Genomic DNA, 12,073 nt, shown 5'->3' with positions numbered 1-12,073 from the left:
TAACCCACTTCACATATTGTATATGGGATCCTTCTGGCTACTTCAAATTTCTAGCCAGAGGGCCGGGGGGTGGTGGGAAGCTATTGGACTAGAGGTTGTATTAAGTGAACTCCTCAAAGTGGGTGTGCTTGTCCTGGCTTGTTGCTCCAAAGTTCTGTAATAAGGTTATTTTAGTAAAAGGGTGTGTGTAGCATATATTAAATAATAAGACTAATGTACTGTATAATAACAATGTTTATGTCTTCATTGTTGAAAAAAAGGTGTATAAGTAAAAAGTAAAAGTTTCCTTTGCAGGTTAAAAAAAGCCAAAAAAAAAAAAAGAACAAAAAACAAAATAAGTTAACTGAAAAAAAAAATTAGCTAGCAAGCTCAGGCTATAAATAAGACACTGACTCCACTCAAGGACACTGCTCACAGTTAAGACTTGGCTAACAACTAGGAAAAGGAGGGCTTAAATTTGCCCACTCAGCTATGAAATCTAAAAAACACTGCCAGGCACTAATGAAATGTGTTAAATTTCTTTTCTCACAGGTAAAGAAGCGCTACCCAAAGACCCTAGCAGCCCTTCCACTCCTTAAAATTAGGAGACGGGATTGATGTAAAGGTCCACCAACAAAAGACTGCCTTGGCTCCATGCTGGAAAGGCCCGTAAGTCCTGATGACTATCAACCCTGCTGTGAAGTGCCAAAGACTGACTGCTTGGACCCAAGATTCTCACTGCAAAAAGACCCCTCCACATCGGGAGAATTCTCCTACTGATGATTAGCCTATTTCACCTTCTAGCTCCACTGTGCCTTCTGGACAGTAGGGAAAAAGTACAAGGTGATATGCTAGTAACCTCTCCCCTATAGGATGCTGCACCACGACTGTTTTGGAAAAAAAGAAGAAACACTCGCTCCACTAAAATTGCCAAAGTCCAGAAATTCCTAACTAGAAAGAACATTAAAAACTGACCCTGGTAAAAAACCAAAAAATTATACCCTGGTGAGAGAACATGTGTGGGACCCATGTTTGAAAATGTGGTATTAATTGAATTTTGGGGTTTATTCTACAGGCTGTGCCCTGTGTTTTGGATAAATCCTTCAGCATGTATTGCTCTCTCTAATTGGATTTTAAATAACAAGTACCCAAAAAGTTTGTTCTGCTACTAGAAATTTTACCCGCATTAAAATCATTCCAGTGACTAATAATGTATGCTATTAATGGAAATGCCTTTTAACAGTACTTGAAATTAGTTAAATAACAGGTGTACCATAGTACTACACCAAAAAAAATGGTATTAAATATAACTGAGGCTGGAAAGGCATTGCAGTGGAATCTAGTATGTTTAGAAATTCGGAATTTCCTGAATAACCAGCTGATGGCCATTCAGAGTGATCTTGAGTACCAGACTTGGCCCACTGCCCTTACAGATGCATCAGAAATACCATCTAATCTGTAATCATGGAGACATATGTGGACACTTCCTGGGTGGAAGTGTGGCTTCCCAGGGCGGGGTGTGCGCCCTTATAGGGAATAAATACTGTACTTATGTCCCAGAAAGCGAACAGAATATTAACAAGCACATCCTGTCGGCCAAACAGGCTTTTAAACAGTAAAAGGCCCAGAAAAGAAAACCTACTATTTCTGATTCCCTCTGGGGCTGGTTACTCAACCTGGGAGAACTAGGGGAAGGTATTGTTCACCTCCTGCTCACTGGTGTGGTGTTGTGTATTGTTACTCTTCTCTTGCTTGCTTGCTTGCTGTAAAGCACTCCAGTTCCCTAGAGCTTAATCACATGTTATCCTTTAAATGTGAGAACACTCAGCCAAAAGTTTGTTAAGTATTCTCAAAGAAGGAAGTTGTTGGTGTCACTCTGGCATAATCCTAGGTAACTCGGAAAGGGGGTAAACCACAAGTGTCAATAAAGCCCTCCTGTTGTAGGCCTCAATGAACCAATGTTCCTCCATGTTCAACACTTTGTGTGACCTAGTGTAACATAATGTACTAATAGTTGCAAAAATGTAATGTTAGCAGTTAGCTTTTGGTTGTAACAGCCAGTTCTCTGCTGTAATACATTAAAACTAGGCTAAAGCAAGTTTCAAGGCCACTTTTAAATACAGCATACATGTCTCTGCAGTAAAAAGGGGGAAAAAAAGGGGAAAAACAAAAAAATGTGTAAAAAAAATGCTGCAGCTGGACAGAAAAAAAAGAAAAAACGGGGAATTGTTGGTCAGTAAAAAAAGTTCTCATGAATATAAAAAAACAGACTGCTTGTTTGAAATGTGCTTAATCTAAGTCATTCTCCCTGCACCACTTTAAAATCTCAAATAAACTTGGTTTGCTTCTCCACCCTGGTGTGTTTATACGCGGCACACCAGGCGACGGACCCCCCCGCTGTTGCTTGGCCTCAGGCAGTTATCTGCCGGCAACATTCCTGCATCATGAACCCTTCATCCTCAGCCTCAGCAAGAGCTGTCATCCCTCCGCACCTAATCCTCCGCCCCAGCCCTGAGCCCCCTCCTGCATCATGAACCCCTCATCCTCAGCCCCAATCCTCATTCTCCTTGTGAAAGCAGAATGAATTATATCATGAAAATAGAAAGGATTAAAGAAATGCTGTCTGTACCTTTAAGCAAAACTGTTGGAATGCTGGAATCCAGGTGTCAGGAATACAGACATTAACATAGAACAATTGCACCGTTTAAGGGCAATTGGTGAAGTATTAGCCTTAGATCGATAAGAGTTAGTAAGGAAGTAGGATATGCATGCTGTGCCCCAGGTGAATTTTACTGTTTTGCTTTCTTTGTCCCTTTGTCTAATTCTCGCTCTTTTATCTGTATAAATAAGATAGTTTGTGTCTTGCATGGCCACTCACATTATCTGGATGTTCTTAGCAGAGCGCTGTGCTAATAAAACAGAGTGGTCTGACAACCTGTGAGTCCTGAGTCTAACTTTGACAATTTGGAGGTTCCACTGAGATGGCAACCGTCTTCATTGGGGCTGTGTGATTCCTGACAGTTTTTGTAGGATGACCGTGCTAGCCGGCACCTGGGCATTTGGCCCGAGCGGTCCTCCACTAGGGCGGAAAGGCGCATGACCACAGTGAAGTCTACGCCATCGAACCTATTGGTTCCCACTCTGTTCTGGTAGGGATCTCGGGATCTGACATCAGGAATCTGGTCAGGTAATTATTTCTGTGTTTTGTCCGGACTGAGGACTGTCCTGTCTCTGTGTCTATCGGTCCTCTTGTGGAGTGTTTGAGTCTGGGTGCCGTCTCCATCCGGGGATCGGCCGACCAAGGGGTTCCTGTCCCCGCGGTCTGAGTGAGTGGAAACTGCACAATCGCAGCCGCACCGCACCCTTGGGTAAAACCCCTAGTGTGAAAGCAAGGGCGATTGAGGCAGTAGCCTGTGGGTTCCTTTTGTGTGTTGCACTGGGCATTGCTCTGACGAACCCGAATTTCCTTCTTGTGTGATTGGTGTGTGAAGTCCTCCTGTACTGGTAACCAGACGTCTAAGTCGAGACCGTTCCCTAAATGAACGCCGGCTCATTTTATGTATTTAGGATGGGTCCGGACTCCTGTAAAAAGGGTCCAGACTCCCATAAATTTCTGGAAAAATGGTCTAGGCTAACTCAGGGGGATCCCAAAATTCAGTGGCCACTGTTAAAATCTTGGAACAAAGACTAAGTGGACGTCTTAAAGGACAAACTCGGCCAACCTAAAACTAAATTGGCTAAAGGAGAGGTTAATTGTTTCATGCAGTGGTGGGAAGAGGCAAATCGTAGATGGACAAAATCAAAACTCGCCTCTCTCAAATATTCAAATATTAAGTTAAAAGCTTTATTAAAAGCCTCCTCTCCCACCACCAGACTGAACGCTGCCCTTTACCCCGTTCTCCAAACCCCGGATTGATCCAACCCCCTTCATACTCCCATCTCATTGTAAAAAGGACAAAAAGCCCCTTGTTCTGTTCCTCTTTGTTGTCTGCCTCAAAAACTGATTCTTTAGTGTTCCACTACCAATTCAGCAAGGAGGGTGGGCTCCTCAACTAGCCCCCACCCTTCCTGGTCCCTTTCCTTGAACATTTCTTTCAAAATTGTGAAATGACCACAATAGCACTCACAAACGGTTCATTGGGGAAAAAAAAGCAGGATCGGGCCCAGACAAGCAGGCAAGCAACAGATAAACAAAGTGAAACAGGTTGAAAGCCCTAAGGGAATAGTGTCCGGAGTAAGAAAAGCAGTAAGTGCAGGCATGAAGCCCTGGAACAATACTTAAAATGGTGAAATCTGAGGTGATGAAGGTGTCATTTTGGGACATAAACAAGTGATTTAAGAAAAAAGAGTGAAAAGTTAACTCTACAGAGGCTGAAGAGAATCAAGCAGTTAAACTTTGTGGAAAATGTTAAAAAGGACCATGTTATAGAGAGAGAATTCTTGGTTTCTTTGCAGCCATTCTGAAGGGAAAATGGGCCCTTTTTCCAGAAGAATACCTGTAAATAATCCATATATATATATATATATATACAACTATGTAAAAACAAAGCAATGTAAGGAAATGTTAAGGAAAAGAAAATGTGTATGTATCTATTTGTCTATGAAAATATGTAACGTTAGAATCTAAACCAACACATGTGGTTTGTAAAACTCCTGTTTTCTAGGTGTGAGATAAATTGGTTTTGTTTTTGTTTTTAATGCCACTAAAAATTCATTTGACTCTTTAATTCAAAGTTGCAAAACTGACAGACCTTTTTGCAAGACCCAGGTAATTAGTACTGTTTGGCTTTGGGATTTAGCATTTAACCCTTAAGGGGTAACTTGTTTCTTTAAAAAAACTAAAATGTTTTTAAATAAAGACCAAGTCATGGCTGCAATAGGGCAGTCAAAATGAGGAGAACAGGGAGAGATTCTGAAGTCTTTATTTTTTTTTGTAACAATAGCAGATAAAAGCTGTAATGAAAGAATAAGAAATTAACAGTGACCCTCTGAAGCAACAGCAGAAGTGAGGTGCACAAAACAAAAAGAAGCAATGTTAAAAACGCTGAGCCTTAATATGGCTCTTTGTAATCAGACTGTCACTTTGATAAGGGTACGTGAAAACTCTGTAAGAACAAAACAAACAGTTCCACCTTATGTAAAAATTAATATGGCTAATGTTTTTAAAAAGTTCTAGTATAGAAAGAATGTGCATTTTCCCTAGGACACGTGCAGTGTATATTGTAGAAAGGGGTAAAAGAAATGCAAATGAAATGTGCTGCTGAATTAAAATCCTATTAGGGCTCCAAAAAGAGCAGCAATAGGCTGTGTTTTCTTTTTCAGATCCCTGTGTGTTGAGACAGAGTCTCTGAGCTCTGTTGATGGCTTTGAATCCAAAAGCCAAGCCTGTGTTGATGCAAATTACCTAACTGATAAAGACAGGTGAGAACTGCCAGCACAAAAGAAGCTGCAAATAAAGAACATAACTGGTCAGCAAACAAATTGCCTACATAAAAGGCATGGTATAAGAAGATACCTTTAATAGATTTGATGCTAATGTTATTGTTAATAATAAATATTAACATAAATGTAATGTTAGTAAGTACCCCTGTAACTATGTATAGTGTGTATGATTTTTGGAAAAATCCTTTAGGCCTTGGCTACACTCACACTTTACAGCGCTGCAACTGGGGTGTGAAAAAACACCCCCCTGAGCGCTGCAAGATACAGCGCTGTAAAGCGTCAGTGTAATCAGGGCAGCAGCGCTGGGAGCGCGGCTCCCAGCGCTGCACGCTACACCCATAAGGGATGTGGTTTACATGCAGCGCTGGGAGAGCTCTCTCCCAGCGCTGCCGCTCCGACTACACTCACACTTCCGCAGCGCTGCCGGGGCAGCGCTTTGAAATTCCAAATGTAGCCATACCCTGAAAGTAATATGGTAATGATGCTTCTCAGCTATTACCTGTGAATAAACTTCACAGCTTAACACAGCAGGAGAAAGATTACAAACTTGGTCTGCTATATAAGAGGAAAAACTTGAGGTACACCACCTCATGAATTAAATAACTAAACAGTGGAATAATTTCCGCATAATCCTTAAAAAGTAGAAGTCATTAAAACCTGGCCTGCCTATACAACAAACAATAACAACAACAAAAACAAGAAAATACGGGGGTAATTCTTCTGTTTTGCCTGAAATCAGCAAGGGTATTTGTAAAAGAAAGGAATCTTTTAAGTAATAATCAATACCATCCCAAAAGGGATAGAAAAATGTTATTTTTGTCTTTCAGATAATCAAAAGTACTGTATAATGGGCTACATGTATGTGTTAGTTCTTGGGGAAAAGTGTTTAAAAAGTGTTAGCAACCCACCAGACGACAAATGTAAATGTAATATAAGTACCGTGTTTACCAATAATCACATTTACTATTTGCCACAAAAACAACAAAAGAGTCTCAGCTTACTGTAAGCGCTGATTTAGCTCAGTTCTCTATCAAGCTTGGCACTGAATGGCAAACAGTTACCAATCATCTGTTAAAAGGTAAAAAGGTAACATAGTTCCTAAAAAAACAAAACAAAACAAAACAAAAAACGAATGTGGAAAACTGGACCATTCATATTATACACACAAATGGGGACATGTTAAGAATTGCCACTACAGAAAAACATAACAGCCTACCATTGGTATAACATATTTTCTGGATGGTCTCCCACAACTACTGGCATACTAATGTTACTACCCCAATTGTGTTTTTGGTTTTAAATTGTATGTGTTTAATTGAAATGTTTAAAATGTGCTGGTGGATAAAACAAATGTGTGCAAAGCTAAAGCCACAGGCCCAAATCACCTCCCAGTATTTTCTATTACGTAGACTAAATAAGTGACACTGGCGATTAATAATCTTAGTGTCAAAAGGGGGATATGTAGGAGCAGGATTTTATAATGTCCCATAAGAATTACAGTATAATTTGATTTCATCCTGCTAGCCATTTTTTTAAATAGCAGAAAGAAATGATCCCCTGGGACTATAAGATTTTGTTTTCCCATATGCATTACAAATTGGGCCCTCTCTTAACTCTTTGTTTTAAGACTTAGTTAGTAAGAGACAGGATTCTCTATTGTGTCTATGTTAAAGTAAATTAGAGAAATATTAAAGGCCTGGGTCTCAATGTAAATTGTCTTGGTTATCAATTGTAAAACTTAGCAAGGTTTAATTTGCAATGCCTTTTTTTTTTGCTCGATATAAAATACTACTGTTTGTATTCTCAATCTGTTTGTGTGAATGAGGAATGTATGCATCAGAAAAAGATAAGGTGTGAAGGCCATTGTTATAGCCAGAGTCAAGGAAGAAGTAATAAAGATACTTGTTTGCAGTGTTGCCTTGGGGTGGGAGCAGGTGTTCTCGTGGCGCTGTCGTGGCTGGCATCGCAGGATATTCACATGCCAGATGCTCTAGGGAGGTTGTGGAATCTCCATCTCTGGAGATATTTAAGAGTAGATTAGATAAAAGTCTATCAGGGATGGTTTAGACAGTATTTGGTCCTACCATGAGGGCAGGGGACTGGACTCGATGACCTCTCGAGGTCCCTTCCAATCCTAGTGTCTATGAATCTATGAACATCAAAGAATAATTAGGTACTGCTTACTACCCCGGCGGCTGTTAAACTGTCTGGCATCTCAGAGTGGATACATGCTTCGCAGTGTAAGAATGCACCACCCCCAGTGAACCAATCATCACCTCAGGACCACGTAGAGTCAATTTTGACTCCAGAAGTAGACGTAGAGGAACAGCCTGCAATACCTTACAATCTACGCTCTCGTAAGGGTTGCCGGAAGCAGACGACAACCTAAAGCAAAGCCCAGGAAGAAGCAGGAGTGAGCCTAGCGCCTGCTGGACATAAAACTGTGGCTGCTGTTCCCTCAGTTGAGGTTGTCAGAACCAGAAGGGCCCGGCCTCCAGCATGCGCCTCTGATGGCTCCTGTTCCTCGGCTGTTGGTGTCTTAAAGTCTGGGGAGTCCACAATGACAATTATTTTATCCAGCAGCAAGTGTGGATAGCTCAGACCCTTATTTCTAAATGCTGAGTCTGCAGCCACATCCCAGCCCACTCTCAAACTAGTGTTCCTGTCCTGGCTACCCATTCAATTCCCCAGACCTCACTGGAGGACCTTGTCCCTTTAACACAATATGGAACAGTAATGACACCTGGGTAGAGGCTATTGGCAGTCCCTTTATGCCACTTGGGGGAGTAATACACCAGGCAAAAACGCTCCTGAGGTTACAAGCAGTAGTTGAAATAATGGCAAATGAAACCGGAGAAAGTTTAAAAACCCTGGCCAAAGAAACAGGGGTGATCCGACAGGTGGCCCTCCAAAACCGTCAGGCATTGGCATAGTGCTGGCGGCCAAAGGAGGGACCTGTGCTCTCATTGGGAAAGAATGTTGTGTGTTTATACCTGACAATACCGATGAGGTAATAGATCGCGCTAGCCACTTAGAACAAATCGCATATCTTCCCCACGAAGAGCCGAGTTCTTTATGGAAGTGGCTAAGTAACCTGTTCAGTTTCTCTGGCATAGGAAACTGGTTGTTTCAGGGAGTCCTAACTATCCTGTTTGGAATCTCAGGGTATGGCTACATTTGGAATTTCAAAGCGCTGCCCCGGCAGCGCTGTGGGAGCGCTGCCGCGGCAGCGTTTGAAGTGTGAGTGTAGTCAGAGCGGCAGCGCTGGGAGAGAGCTCTCCCAGCGCTGCATGTAAACCACATCCCTTACGGGTGTAGCGTGCAGCGCTGGGAGCCGCGCTCCCAGCGCTGCTGCCCTGATTACACTGACGCTTTACAGCGCTGTATCTTGCAGCGCTCAGGGGGGTGTTTTTTCACACCCCAGTTGCAGCGCTGTAAAGTGTGAGTGTAGCCAAGGCCTTAGTGATTTTTGTATGCTTTCAGTTAATCTCCTGTTGTATCCAGAATTGTGTCACCCAGGTGACTGCCCCAAAACGGAGTGCTAATATGATGATTTTGAATATCACTGATGAACAAAGAGATAAGGAACGGTTAATTTGTGGAACCCAGTAATTGTTGGTCATGGTGTGCGCTTGACCAAAAGGAGGGACTGTGAAAGTAGAATGAATTATATTGTGAAAATAGAAAGGATTAAAGAAATGCTGTCTGTACCTTTAAGCAAAACTGTTGGAATGCTGCAATCCAGGTGTCAGGAATACAGACATTCACATAGAACAATTGCACCGTTTAAGGGCAATTGGTGAAGTATTAGCCTTAGATCGATAAGAGTTAGTAAGGAAGTAAGATATGCATGCTGTGCCCCAGGTGAATTTTCCTGTTTTGCTTTCTTTGTCCCTTTGTCTAATTCTCGCTCTTTTATCTGTATAAATAAGACTGTTTGAGTCTTGCATGGCCACTCACATTATCTGGGTGTTATTGGCGGAGCGCTGCGCTAATAAAACAGAGTGGTCTGACAAATTGTGAGTCCTGATTCTAACTTTGACACTTCAGACTTCTGGTCTTCTGCTTTCTGTCTGCATGAGAGGAACCAAGGGAAGGGGTGAAGGGGAAGCCCTCTAACAGCCCCTCCCAGAGCTACAGCTAAAACTCAGGAGTCCTGGGTCCCCTCCTGGGTTCTCTGGGCTGCACTGTGCTGCTCCTGAGCCTATAACTCCGTGTGTCCATCATGTACAGCCCAGACCACATCAGGCCAAGGTTGGGCTGGGATCCAGGCAGCGGCGCTGGAGCAATGTGTATAGGGGTGCTGAGAGCCATTGAACTAAACTGTAAACCCCGGATATAATGGAAACCATTTCAAGCCGCACCCCCTTGTACTGCTAGTTCCAGCACCGATGGGTCCAGGGCAGAGTTAAGGGGATTTCAGGCAGCACCTTCAGTCTGCATTGCCAGGGGAGTCAGCGCTCAGCCCCGTGAGTGGGTCCCAGCTCATCTTGACCCTTGATCTGAGGATTCACGAGGCTCTGGGGGCGATGCCCAGTCTAGTACTTGGCGTAGGATCCGTTTCCCCAGCACAGGGAACCCAGAGGGTCTGATTCCACTGAGCCGAGCGGGAGCTTGGGTGTGTATGGCCCTGCTTTAACCCTTTGAGTTCTCTGCATAGCCTTCAGATGGGCATCTCTCAGACCTGGGGAGAGGAGGGCTGGATTGGCCCAGCCATGGGCAGTGGAGTGGCTGTGGGGGCAGGGAGGGTGAAGTAAGACACACAGGGGCGCAAGAGGGGGAGTGGCCCCAGTAACTCCTGTGGAGACACGTACACACAATCCCACAAACAGACCTACACACAGTCTCTCCTTATGGCCAGGGACGGTGCCCACGTTCCCAGTCTCTCCCTGCCTAGAGACCACAGACAGTTCCCTTCAGTGCAGGGAGATCTCAGCAGCGACCAGCAGGGGCTTAACTGCTCCCCCCGCCCCACCTCCAAGCCTAGTAACCATCCCCCACTGCCATGTGTCATAACTCTCCTACTCAGATCTGAACCTTAGAGTTCAGAACATGAGAAGCTAGCATGAAACCTCCAAACTTAATTACCAGCTTGGATCTGATATCGCTGCCACCAGCCAGAAAAATTCCAGTGTCTGGCTCACTCTGGTCTCCCCAAAACCTTCCCTGGGGAACCCCAAGACTCAGATGCCCTGAGTCTCTCCACAAAGGGAAATAACCCACTTCCCTTCCCCCTCTTTACCTCCTCCCAGATTTCCCCGCCCTGGGGACCCTAGGATACTCCCTGCTTCAAGTCCTTGAAACGCAAGTACCGAGAGATCAAATCTCTCTCTCCCCTCACCCAGAGGGTATGCAAAGTCAGGCTTAGTAAATCTAACACAAAGAGATTTTCTTTTCCCCCCTGTCTTCTTCCTCCCACCAATTCCCTGGTGAGCTGCAGACTCAATTCCCTTGAGCCCCCACTAAAAAAAAAATCCAACAGGTCTTAAAAAGAAAGCTTTATATAAAAAGAAAGAAAAAGACATAAAAATGGTCTCTGTATCAAGGTGACAATATACAGGGTCAATTGCTTAAAAGAAAAATAGAATAAACAGCCTTATCCAAAAAGAATACAATTTAACACATTCCAGCATCTACACACATGTAAATACAAAAAAAACCCCAATATAAACCTATTGTCTTACTATCCTTGTACTTACAACTTGGAAACAGCAGATTAGAAAGCCTGGAGATTCCTGTGGTCACTCTCAGAGCCCAGAAAGAGAACAGACCAAGAACAAAGGACTCACACCCAAAACTTCCCTCCACCCAGATTTGAAAAAGACTTGTTTCCTGATTGGTCCTCTGGTCAGGTGTTGTTTGTTACCCCTTTCCAGGTGAAAGAGACATTAACCCTTAGCTATCTGTTTATGACACCATGAAAGCACATAGATCAGTGACCCCTCCCCGTGGGGGTGGGAAGACAGGATCTGCCACACCCCTGCCCCCTCCACTCCCACAGAAGACCCACCCTGGGCACCCGACACAGCTGGGAAGGGGTGCAGGGACCTGCCAGGGACAGGCAGCCCAGAGTCATGAGCTGCTGTGACAGTTCAGGGCCCTGGGGTGGGGTTAAAGGCATCGGCTCCTCCCAGGTCCAAGGGTCGCTGTGCCTGGCAGGATCACCGAAGGCTGAATGGCGCTGGCTCTGCCCGGGTCCAAGTTGCTGAGGAGGGAGCAGAGGGTCTGCATCTGTTACACACCCTCAGAGAGGGCTCTCACCCCAGGCACGGGACTGTTCTCCCAGCTGCAGACACCAGCAGGGGCCCTTGAGTTGTTTCAGGAGCACGCCAAGGAATCAGCTCAGCTGGTGCCAAGGTGCAGCTGGCTCTGGGCTGGGAGAGCCAAGTAATAGCTTCAGCCAGCTCCCTGCAGAGCTGAGCCTCCCATTGCCAGGCTGAGGCACTGGAGACCCCTGACTTTCAGGAGAGAGGAATGTAGTAAGTGAAGGCCCTGATAAAGGACCAGTATGAGGCCTGAGGCCTGAACTAAAGTAATGGTCAAGACTTTGCTAATATAAAGCAAAGTGAAGCTGTGAGCCAGAGGCAGGCCCTGCTCACAGAAGCTGGCAAGGAAAGGGCTGATACTGCATGAAGATACGTGCCTAAAAGAT

Source organism: Gopherus evgoodei, unplaced genomic scaffold, assembly GCF_007399415.2.
Source record: "Gopherus evgoodei ecotype Sinaloan lineage unplaced genomic scaffold, rGopEvg1_v1.p scaffold_31_arrow_ctg1, whole genome shotgun sequence".
In the NCBI taxonomy this organism is placed as follows: domain Eukaryota; kingdom Metazoa; phylum Chordata; order Testudines; family Testudinidae; genus Gopherus; species Gopherus evgoodei.
This window is presented reverse-complemented; position numbering follows the sequence as displayed.